Genomic DNA, 12383 nt, shown 5'->3' on the forward strand with positions numbered 1-12383 from the left:
CCATTAAAAGACAATACGTAGTCGTAGTACTATTAGACAAAGACTGCTGCATGAAAAAGAAAATAGAAGATGTACGAGGTCACACTTTACAATAAGGTACACAAAAACTGGGGCCCCGATCAAGAACTAATGAGGAATTAATGGGTAGTAGTGGTTACAACTGTCCTTTTGTTAAGGAGACAAGAATATTGTCAACAATATGAAACAAGGCATATTACATAACTCCTTCAATCCCAGCCATTTTTCAAAAGACAACCCCTTAAGTTTTATTTTAGTATTTTAGACCATTTGACTGATCTTTCAAGACACACAGAATATCGTGTTGTATGCTGTTGAAAAAGCCACTCATTACCACACAGACGAGGGTCTTCGCTCATGAGGGATGGGCCCCTGCAACATTTCCACATAGCCTGCTGCCGTTTGACACCCCTGCACAACATGACTCTCCATTGTCCCTTTGAAGGATCATGATGGTGCCCCCTCCACTGTGCTGTGTGGGATCTCCTTATCATGCCAGTAACGTTGGAAGCCATCAGGACCATGAAGGCCTCCACAAACATGCATGGTAGCTTCATTGGCAACATTTCCCATAGGTGTGAATGTGAGTGTGATTGGCTGTTAACCAGTCCAGGGTGTACTCCAGGGTGTACCCCGCCTCTATCCCCAGCTGGGATAGGCTCCAACAAAAAAATTAATGAATTTTTCTCGCTGCCATTTCTTCTTACTGCATTTTTTTAAAGATCAAAAACTCATTCCTTGCCGTTTTTCAACTGGTCTTAAAATGTTGATTACGAGAATGTCGTCATTTTACATGGCCACTGTTTAATGAGTGTCAAACTTAAAGTTTTTTGTGTAATACTGCATTACAGTTTTATTCTTGTGAAATTGACATTTTCTTGCAATAACTGTATTCTCTGTACAACAACAACTTTATTCTGCTAATGGTATGACTTGTGGCGTATGCACGTTTATGCAAATTGTAGTTCATACATGGCACTCGGATAGTTGCAAGTGCAGTTTCTCTTGGAGGCTGCGTGCAGGTAACCCTGACACCCGCCATCCGTCACTGTGAAAGGAACAACTTTTTGAAAAGCATTCCTTCTTTTCACAATAGCTGGATTTGGGGAAGGGGGGGAATGGGATGGGGGCGGGGGTAAGGAGTGAGGACACATTCCTAAGCTGAGTCTCACCTGATGGCAGATTTCTCAAGAGACCACCTCCGTCTTCCTTAAGACGCCTCTATCTTTCTATCTTTCTATCTTTCCATTTGGACATTTCCACTTTCCAGCTTGCTTGTGTTTGTTGCTTGGGAACCAGGAATTACCTGGAATTACCCAGGAACCCAACCTATATGCTGGTCAACCTCCAATTTGTTTGTATTTTTTGGAGCTTCTACTGTGATAAGAGACAATGCAATCATAACATGATTATATCCAATACCATAATACCATGAATAATACCACTTACTGCATATTTGACTGCAGCCATGGTGCTACTTGTGTATAAATACTACTATGACTATTGTGGAAGTATAGGCTGTGATATATTTACTGCTATTATTAGAACAATTCTTTCTTCAGAATTTGATCTACTTTCAGAATTTCAACGCGTTTCTAGTCTTGTCACCATTTGTCGTAAACTCGCCTTAAATATTCTCCATTGGATTTAGATCAGTGGGGCAAAAGAGTGATGTTATTCCTTTGGAAGAAGTTCTTTGTTAGGGAGGCATTGTGAAGTGCAGCGTTGTCCTTTTGAAAAAGTCAGTCATTACCACACAGATGAGGGTCTTCAGTCATGAGGGATGCCCCTTGCAACAACTGCCGTTTGACGCACCTGCACAACCTGAAGCTCCATTGTTCAGTTGAAGGATCATCACGGTGGAAAACATCGCAAGTGGGATCTCCTGATCATGTCAGTAAGGCTGGGAACCATCAGAACCGTCAAGGGAAAATAAAATGTCCTTCTACCTTTTATGTCCCATGTTTGGTGCTTTTGTGGAAAATCCAAACAGGCAATTCTGTGGTCTTGAAGGAGACAAGACCTTTGAAAACCCTTCCCTTGCAGATGGTAACCAGTAACAGTCTTCATTTGGGTCGAGGATGATCCCAGTGACATCTTTTGGATCTGTCCCTCGACTTTTTGTTCCATATCTCGTTCTATCTTTTGTAGAAGTTTCAAATGACTGTTTTACTGCATCCAACCTCAGCAGCAGAGGTACGCAGTGAGAGGCCTTGCTTATGCAGCTCAGCAATCTGACCGCATCCAAACAGCAAAAGTTTTTTGCCATCAAGAGACAATGTGAACAGCTGACAGAAAATGACATTCAATACATATTTATCTCAAGGCTTTGTTTTTTATAATTTGTGCTCTTGTACATGTTTTTAAATCAACAGCAACAACAGCTCAATGTTTTGCAAGAACTTTCACTTTCTCTCTAGTCTTCTAAACTTGCACTTCCTATGCCGTAATTACTTCTTCTCCTGTACTTCAAATCTTCAAAGTGCGTGATCACATCCCGCATTTGACTAACATGAAAAGGATGCTTTTCATTTGAAATGTTGCCATTTGCTTCAGAGGCTTTTGACAGTTACATCAATTTGAATGCATTTGTGTGAGGCGAGGCTCAGCAGCCTGAGGCCTCCCGGAGGTGTTTCTCCTCGCCGTGATAACTCCCCTCATCTTCACAGCGGCAGAGGTGGAGGTCCGATGTTGCGACTTGCCCAAGCAGGAATGCAAGCTAGTTGCTAAATGCGCTCTTATGTTCGAGCACATTGACAATCGGGCATGGCCGTCATTTTGAGGCATAAATATTTCAGTTTCCATTTGGACGCAGATTCCAGGCGGCGCACCCTGAATACAAATGGATTGCCTCCTGCTCGGATGCTAGCAAAGGCATGTGAGCCTTTGACAAACACGTCATCAGAATCTGTCAAATGGATTTTAGTTATTTGCAATTTACTGTTGATTTTGCTTACAGTTTAGATTTTTATTGCCTTGGTTTGCATGCTGTTTCAGGAAGTGCTAAGCCACAAATACATATCAAACCAAAATTGTTAGCCTCCATGGCAAAATCACTGGATATCTGGATCTGCTAGTTTTTTCTGTTTTGTTTTTCGAAAATGAGAAATTGGCACACAATTGTGACGTTCCGCAAGCTTGGTTTCAGTCGCCCAACACTACAGGGCCTTAATGCAGTCAAAACATTGGTTTTCAAGTGTTAATTGTGTTTTTAAAATTTGCAGAGGGCCAATGAAAAACAGCCACGGACGCTAAATGACTCTGGGCCTCAATTTGGACACCCTGGCTTTAAGGACTGAAGGACTGAACCGAACTGGTTACTCTCATTGGTTCCGTACTCAAAGAGTACTTCAGTCCTCGGCCTTGGCTTCAGTGTGGACAACAAAACAGTACAGTGTATGCCCAACTTGAATACTTGGGGAAGATATGCATCCATTCGTCCATTTCCGATCACGACTATCCTCTTCAGAGTCGTGGTGACTCATTATCCCTTCAATTATCCCAGTTCACCTGTTAAAGAGTGCTCAGTAAAGCAGGTTTCCAACGCTCTCTCTGAACGAGCCCTGGCTTGTTTGCTTGTAGAATACCTGTCTAGCTTCTAGCGCTAAGCCTCTCCCTCCATAGAAACTGGCCACATTCCAGCTGGCTGGAGGTGCTGATTAGCACCGCTTTGTTTGGAACCACAGCGTCGGGGCATCGGTGTCTGTTGAGAGAGTGTGGTGGGCGGGGGGGTGTGAGCGAAGAGGTCGCTCGTCTATTGACAGGGGCCAGGCAGGCACAGCGAGCGCCCTCTGATTAGCCTGTCCATTAGTTAACCTGCACAGACAAAAAGAACAGACACGGAGCAGGGGGGTCAACCGCAGTGCAGGAACCTTCAGGAGAAAGGTCGGACAGTGATTAGGACTTAGTGTGTGTATACATGCTGTGTTTCTGTCAAAATTACATGCCTCGCCCAAAACAACGGACAATCACGCCCACCTTTGACCTTTTAATCGCCTGGATTCTGCTTGCTGGTGGACGATAAATCAAGGTGCGATCCCTCAGTCCTTGTTGTCCAACACAATTAAATGGTTTGATTGAGGGAGTCCAGGGTATTCTTTTGTGCTTAACTTTATATCTCACCTTAGAAATGGTGTGTGAGTGTAGGACTGGAAGACGGGACCTACGGATAGGCAAGTTCATATTTACACAGTCCATCTGGCAACACTCAAGGGACCTTTTCACACAACATTCTTCTTCAACATTCTTCAAAAAACAACTTCTGGCTTTCAAATTAAAAGTGTTTGACAGCTCATTGGGAAGTTCAGACATTTCATCCAAAACCACGGCAACTTTTATGACCCTGCTTCTTAAAAACACGAGAATTATTGGGAACTGGAATTGAACTAAGGCCAGAGCTAGTATTAACACATTTGTTTAAAAATGAACCTTTCTAATAGCATAAAATGCAAGTGTTAAAAACATGTACAAATTGAACAAACAACAAAGTTAAGAGCAGTCAAATATCACTTAGGCGAAGCCTCAGGCAGTTACTGTTTACTATGTACACAACAAATCATGTCCACCCCACATAAACACCCTTGATCAACCAGAAAGCTTTTCACAGCCATAATGCGTGTCTTTGCGGCACTTGGCCACTTGATGGCACTCCTCTTTCCATCAAGTGGCAAGAGCTGCTTTCACTTATTGCGGTCGGGTCTGGAACTGCTTAACTGGGGAAAACGAGGGACGACTATATAATGTATTCAAAAGACGCATTTAGAGATGTTGTGATTAGGGGTGCTCCGGTATTGGCCGATATCAGTGAAAAATCACGGTTTTGATATCGGCCGATACGTGCTTTATAATGCAGCTGGGATCAGCTGCTGCTGCAGCATGTCTGCAGAGTGTGGGACTTCCTGTCTTTGTGAGAGTGATAGAAGTTTTGATATAAATTTTGCACAATCCCAGCTGTCTTCGGGCGAGAGGCGGGGTCCACCCTGGGACTGGTGGCCAGCCAATCACAGGGCACATATAGACAAACAACCATTCCCACCCACATTCATACCTATGGACAATTTGGAGTGGCCAATTAACCTAGCATGTTTTTGGAATGGGGGAGGAAACCGGAGTACCCGGAGAAAACCCACGCATGCACGGGGAGAACATGCAAACTCCACCAGAGATGCCCCATTTTGGTAATGTTCTGGTAAAACAAACATATTGGCTTTGTTTGGCTGGAAATAAGCTATGAAAATAAAGGTTATCAAAATGAGTAGCTCGTCGCCATTTTCGCCATTTCCCTCATGGTAAATCGTGATCCGTATCAGCAGCATGAAACCCTTATCGGAACATCCCTAGTTGTGATAATATGTAGTATTGTATACTGGTCACTAGGTGTTGGTAATAATGTTCTGTAGTGTTGGTTGACACACAAGTACCAGACTTGATTGCTGGAACAACAGGTTTCTATTGCAGGTTTGCATTATCTCACAACAGGCACAGTAATCCTGAACATGGGCCCACGCCAAGCTCAAATTCAACTCTGAAGCCTCGATGTCACCGCCTGTCTGCCCCCCACACAGCTCCCCTAGCACCATAACAAATTTACAGCAACGCACACGAGCACGAGTCTTATTTATGTCTTATGCTCTAATAATGTTAACTGTTTTTAGAAGGCCATAAACAGGTTTTCTGCGCTCTAACTATGATATATTATTATTAGGGCTGTGAAATGATAAAATTTTTTAAATCAGATTAATCACAGTTTTCAAATTTATTAATCATGATTAATCACAACGTCTCACCATGTCTGAAATAGAGCCATTTTACTGTATTTTTAGTGAAAGAAAGACAAATTATAGGGCAGGATTATGTATATTTGTATGTATTAACAGCACCAAAATTGAAATCAAATGAAGAGATGGCACACATGTCTGAAAATCTATTTACCCAACACTGATTTATTTAATTCTCCCCCGAAGTCAGCTGGGATAGGCTCCAGTATACCCCTGCGACCCTAGGGAGGATACATGGCACGGAAGATGGATGGTTCCTTTCATATCAGATTATTTCAATCAGACCTGAACTGTTTCATTATGAGCAATGAGGAGTTGTGTTCAAAAACACCACGTCTTTTAAGATTAATTCACATGTTTTGAGTGAATTGGTTGGGATTTCCCAGCATCATTAAATGCAGTAAAATGTACTGAGCATTACAAAGTGAGGGACAAAAATATCACTTATTGTTTTTATTTGCATTTCTGTTTTAGACCGGGGTCACCAACCTTTTAGAAACAGAGTTACTTCTTGGGCCCTGATGAATGTTGTTGTTGCAGCAACTATGTAAAAAAGAATACTTTACTCCAGTTGGTCAGAAGTTGTTGTTTTAAAACGAAAGGCTTTAAGAGTGGAAATGTTGACCATCTCCCCCACCGGGTAGTTGTGCTTTCATCCTCTTAAAATGCATTGGAAAAGCCAAAAGCCGTCAGGTGTCATACATCGTGGTCGTCTACCAGCGTGCTTTTTCGACTGACGGAGATAAGCCAAACGCAGTGATTGATTCTTGGCCTGCAGCCGACTGTCCTGCGTGTCTCCCTAGAAGTCATTGGCTTTAAATGAAGACTTTGTAATCTGCTCCTGGTTATTTCACATCCTCGGCTTATCTGAATAGTACATGAGGAGCAAAATGAGTTTCTGACTTTGGCCGCCGCTACCAGCTTTACATATTTATTTGGCAGCAAAGGTTGAATAGCACAGCTGGGAAGCTAAATTATGTATCGACATCAAATGCCCACTCCCAGCCGCGTGAATGCGGGAAGATGTATAGTCTCCCGGCACCTATTGACGCTGCTGAAGCGTCCCCACGGAGCCCTGCTTTAAATGTGAATAAGAACACCTTTGTCACTTTGGGATTTCTTCACATTTAGTCATTCTTGTAGCCTGTTTAAATGCCCCCCTCCCGCCTTCCGCTATTCTCTGTCGTTTGACACGTAGGAATTTTCCAGGAGTGTTCCCTTGGTCTTGTGGAATGCGGACAGGACGCAGCACGTCTTTGCTTGCCTCTGCACCCCGCCCTCAAGGCAATTTTTGGAGAGGTAATCAAAGTTGTGGTGCCTATGGTTGCATGTAAATGCAGTATCTACATTTCAGCTCTCATTTTTGTGTCAGTATAGCCAGAAGATAGTCACAAGACAATACTACACAACGTAAACATGGGTGTACTTTGCAGTAGTCAGTGCACAGCTTTTATAGCAGTACACAGTAACTAGCCACTGAAAATGAGTCAACACATATGAAGGCCAAATATTTTAAAATATTATATAAAAGAGATTAAGATTAAGATATGCCTTTATTCGTCCCTCAGTGGGGAAATTTGTATTGCACAGCAGCAAGAGTACAGAGTCAGTTAAGCAGTACAAAATACACAATATAGAAAAATAAACAATATAAACAACCCAAGTATTAACAAAATCAACAGTTTTTCCCAGAGTTATATACAATACAGTATGTAGATAATACGAAACGAGATGAGATATATGACCAGTCTATACACTGAGATCCTGTTAGAGAGTTAATATGAGGCATTATGGAAATACTTCACATAGAACTTAGTATATTGCATTTAAAGCCCTTAATATTGCACATTGCAAGACATCCTCTTGATTAAAAGGTTTGGTGCTGCAGAATTAGCGAGGTGACTATTTGACGAAAGGAGGGAAGTTGAAGTTTACATGTTGACATCTTAATGACCCAGATAGACGACTGCATTATCCAGTAACAATCCAGTTTTGGTGTTTGACCCACAAAATATTGTCAGGACAGCTGGCATTGGACTTGGTCACCCACACTGCAGTAGAAACTAGATGGATGGATTAAAATGCATAAGGAAGTTGTTTATTTTGAACATTATTTTAACACAGTTATTTCTGTTATGGTTTACTTTAAAATGTTAACAAAAAAACATGAACAAAACATGAAAAATCAACATAAGACATTTTTGAGCGCCATCAAAAGAGCCACATTAAGGCTCCCGAGTCACAGGTTCCCTACCCCTGGCCTATACAGCCACTGTCAGGATACACGAGTACGGCAGACGCTAGGAAGCTATGGTTCATTGAGGGCAAAGCAAGTTGGAATTCAATTTTTGTCAATGAGCCACAGCTCCCCAGTGCCGGCAGCATTCATGAACATGATGCATTATATGCTGCATGTGGTTATGCGGTTAGAAGACAATGTAAGGGTATCATGCTCTGCTTCACAATGTCACAGTACATGTTAGAATTTAATTTTTGTCCTCAATGAACCATAGCTCCCCAGTGCCAGCAGCATTCATGAAGACGATGCATGATATGCTGCATGTGGTTATGCGGTTAGAAGACAACGTGAGGGTATCATGCCCTGCTTCACAATGTCACAGTACATGTTGGAATTCAATTTTTGTCCTCAATGAACCATCGCTCCCCAGCGCCAGCAGCATTCGTGCAGCCCTGGACTACACGAGACTGCACTACCACCACCAAGTTTGACGCAAGTATCTCACCAAAACACCAGAAAAGGTCGCTAATTAAATTTTAAGCCCCCAGGGTCGAATAACGAAATGCGTGGAATCAGGAAGACGATGCATGATATGCTGTATGCGGTTATGCCTCATTAAGCTCAAGAAGAGCAAGGGGATCATGGTCTGCTTCACAATGTCACAGCACATGTTGGAATTCATCTTTTCCTCCAATGAACCAGCCCGGTACCGTGATGCATTTTTGCTGGGCTTGTTCAGCTTGAAAGCCAACAACTCCTTGCTGCTTGAGTCACAAAATGCTGCAAAGGTTCATTGAGATAGGAAACACCCTTTTGCGCCATCTGCTGGGCCAGGCAGGGAAGCACAGCGGCTACTGTTGACCTCTGTTTTTTCCTTGCCTTGGTCACCAAAGTCCTTGCTCACATGGGGTTCAGTTGTGTTTCTTTCCTTGGGAATCGGACCCATAGAAACCGCAAACTTGACTTTACAACTCAACAGCTTTAACCCCCTTTTTCCTGTCATCAACCCTGAATTTACCATTACAAGGTCCTTCTCAATACCCTCACACAGTTATTCCCTAAAAAAAAAAACAACTCTGGTAAAATATAATCTACAAGGATTTTTTTCCATTTTAAATGAGTCTTTTGAAACTACTTCAACTTGAAAATTCTGTTTTTGTATTTTTGGCTTTTGAAACTTTTAAAGGCCAGTATATTTACACAGATCCTTTGTTTTTAAACACTGGAAAATTATATATAAAAAACTAAATTCAACAAATACATTTCATGGATATTTTTTACAATTATATTTAAACTTATTTATTTTACAATTATTATATAAAGACATTTTATGGTAACAAATTATTTTTTTATCATTAGTTTATTTAATCCATCCATCAATTTCTAAATCTTTGGGAGTCCACAGTCAGAGCCTTTATCCGTACATGGCCAAAACATGGAACAGTGGTGAACCTTCCAGGAGTGACCAGCCAACCAAAGTGACCCGAGAGTGCAGCCACAACTCATCCAAGAGGTCACAATACACCCCACAACAACATCCAAAGAAGCGCAGGCTCACTTGCCTCACTCAGTTAAAGGGGATCTATTATGCTCATTTTCAGGCCCTTGTATTGAGTTGTGGATTCCTGTAGAGCAGCAACACACGATAACTAACACAGAAAGCTTTGTATATCTTCCAGAATCTACACCTATATTGTTCAGGCTCAGGATTTTTTCTTTTTACTTTAAGCCCTGTTTCTTGGCTTTTGCAATGCCTGTGAAAACACTCAAACTCAAACATGATAACTGCCGAACCCACTTTATAGGAGTTAATAAACGGTAAAGGAGTTGATTATAAACAATGATTTATCTTTTTAAAATATCCGCTCTTAACATACAGCCATATGTGTTGCATCCTGAATCCGATCCGTAAACAGAGACCAGTTTCTCAAGAAAAGAGGTTACTTCAAGATGCCTCTCAATGATATGTAACATTAGCATGTTTCATGTTATGTGGTCAGTGCACGTTTTGTGCGGGACTACCAGTGTTTAAAAATTATGTTGTGATGGGAAATGGCCATTAGCAACTCCAGACTCAGTGAGCTTGCATGCACACTCTATAGTGCTACACAGACAAGCGCCTTTGCTCCATGACACAAAATAAACACAGTTAGGACACTGATTTTGTTGTTACTCACTACTTGCTATTCTGACTCTTCCACACAAGCAACAGTTTGTAGGCTAGTCCAGCTGCATCGTGGCCCATGTTCACAAAACCGTCCAGTTTAAAAGATCTTTCTTTTGCTGGTAGGGAATCAGGATCTCCAACATTGTAAACAAATGTAGCTTTCCCTTAAACCTGAGGAAACACTTCCTGGGAGGCATTGCTAACGCCGTAAGCAGAGAAGCAGAGCTTGGAGGAGGGCAGCGAGTGTATCTGGCCTACAGCACACAGCCATAGAAGGAAGCTGGGCACTCTGTGATGTCACAGGGAGCCAATGTTAAAAGAACTCTCTGAAACCGAGCCATCCCAAACTTCTTTCAGGGCTGACTTCGAAATACGCAAAGCTCATGATCTGAAACTTTGGCATGGTTTAACAGGAGAATACAACATTCTAACTCCATTTATAGGCCAGAAAAGTGGAAAAAGCATCACAGGTCCCCTTTAACATCTTCACAGAAAGGATCACATTGGTTTGTTATGATGAATGCAAGAAAAAAAATCACTTTTTCAATGGGACAAATTTGATCAAAACAAAGACAACAGCAACCAATGTGTCACTTTTTTTGCAGGAATAGAGATGACAACTTTAAATTGTTTTAAAAATGACTGTGGAATATTTCACCTATATTCATTGATGCTATGTCCATAGCTTAACATTTAAAATGTCCCAATAGGGTGTCTTGAGAGTTAATATTAGTGGAGTGAGAAGTAGGAGTCTAAATATTGTTTTTGCTGAGGACTGTTTTGTTTTTTCCTTTCACTTTGGCGACGTTGATTTTTGTGAGAAATGAAGAGAAAGTCGATTTTTGTCAAAGCTCCTGGCGCTTCACACGATATCTCTTCGGGTGTCGGGAGCGAGGAAGAGCCATGCTAAGGTATTTTCTCTAGCCGTGGGGAGAAGCATTAAAAAAATGTTGGCAATATTATTTTCGAGTTGACGTTATTGCACTTTTATGCGTCCTGGGAAATCATTGTGTCCTGGGCTGCAGCAAATGATTATTGAGAGCTTTATAGGGCGAGATGTTTAATATGAGGGTGAGAGCAGACAAAATCACTCATGGCACCTCGGGGGAATAAATTAAGGGTGAGTGAAGGTATCTCTGGCATCTCCGCAGAAAGACAATCTTTATTACCACCTGCCAGGCTTCGCTGGTGCGTCATTACCGCCACACGTACCGTGCAGCCGGCGGAGCATTGTCATTCCCGCCACGCGTGGACTGCAGTGTTTACTCCCGCCGATACGTCCAGCAAATATTGATCTGGGAGATGTCCTGAGGAAGCCGCAAGGCCCTGCAGACCCCCGAGGCAGTCGTCACTTCCATTTCCCTGTGTCGCATGTTTGACAAATCAAGTCCACGTCTTCTCATTAGTCGCTGGGGATGGACTTTCAAAAACAACACGCTTGATCAATAAATATGTAAAAAGAAATAAATAAATACGAGTGACATTTGTGATGCAAGTAGTCCAGTCTCCAGTCCTGTTTCTCAGAGAGCCCTACAAACACATCAAAGCAGTCAAGTTAGCATCAGTACGCACGAAAAACACCAAGTCCAAAAGTACTGAAGTTGAAAGGATGACTGAGGCTCCAACTTCAACGACCTGGGGAACCTCACTCCTGTCATACGGGACATTATGGTAATGGTAATGGTAATGGTAATGGTAATGGTAATGGTAATGGTTTCATTTCATTTGAACATGCATCAGATTACAATTGAGTGCATCATATAATCAGTTCACAGTTCCACATGTCCAAAAGGAGTAGGAAGAAGCAAAGCTTATTAAATCCTACCTCTCCATCTGGTACTTTTACAATCAGTAACTGTTACATTTGTTCACTTCCTGCATTTCTAATATAATTTAATTTTTTTTAATTTCATTTTATTTTTATTTCTATACATGTATTATTATTATATAATATTATATATTATTATATAATTATTATATGTACATATAATAAATGGTTCTGAAGGTTCTCTCATTTAGTTAAAAAAACCCAAATGATCTAACTTCCAGCTCCTATCTGTAAAGAGGAAGTTACAACCCACGGTAGATGCTGACTACGTGCAAAAATGGGGAAAATCGCAAGAGACACGCATATGGCCCACATGGATTTTCAAACCCGCAGACAGTGTGCACGCAGGAATAC

The sequence above is a fragment of the Doryrhamphus excisus genome, linkage group LG15 (genome assembly GCF_037039965.1).
Source record: "Doryrhamphus excisus strain RoL-2023G ecotype Guam linkage group LG15, RoL_Dexc_Guam_v1.1, whole genome shotgun sequence".
In the NCBI taxonomy this organism is placed as follows: domain Eukaryota; kingdom Metazoa; phylum Chordata; class Actinopteri; order Syngnathiformes; family Syngnathidae; genus Doryrhamphus; species Doryrhamphus excisus.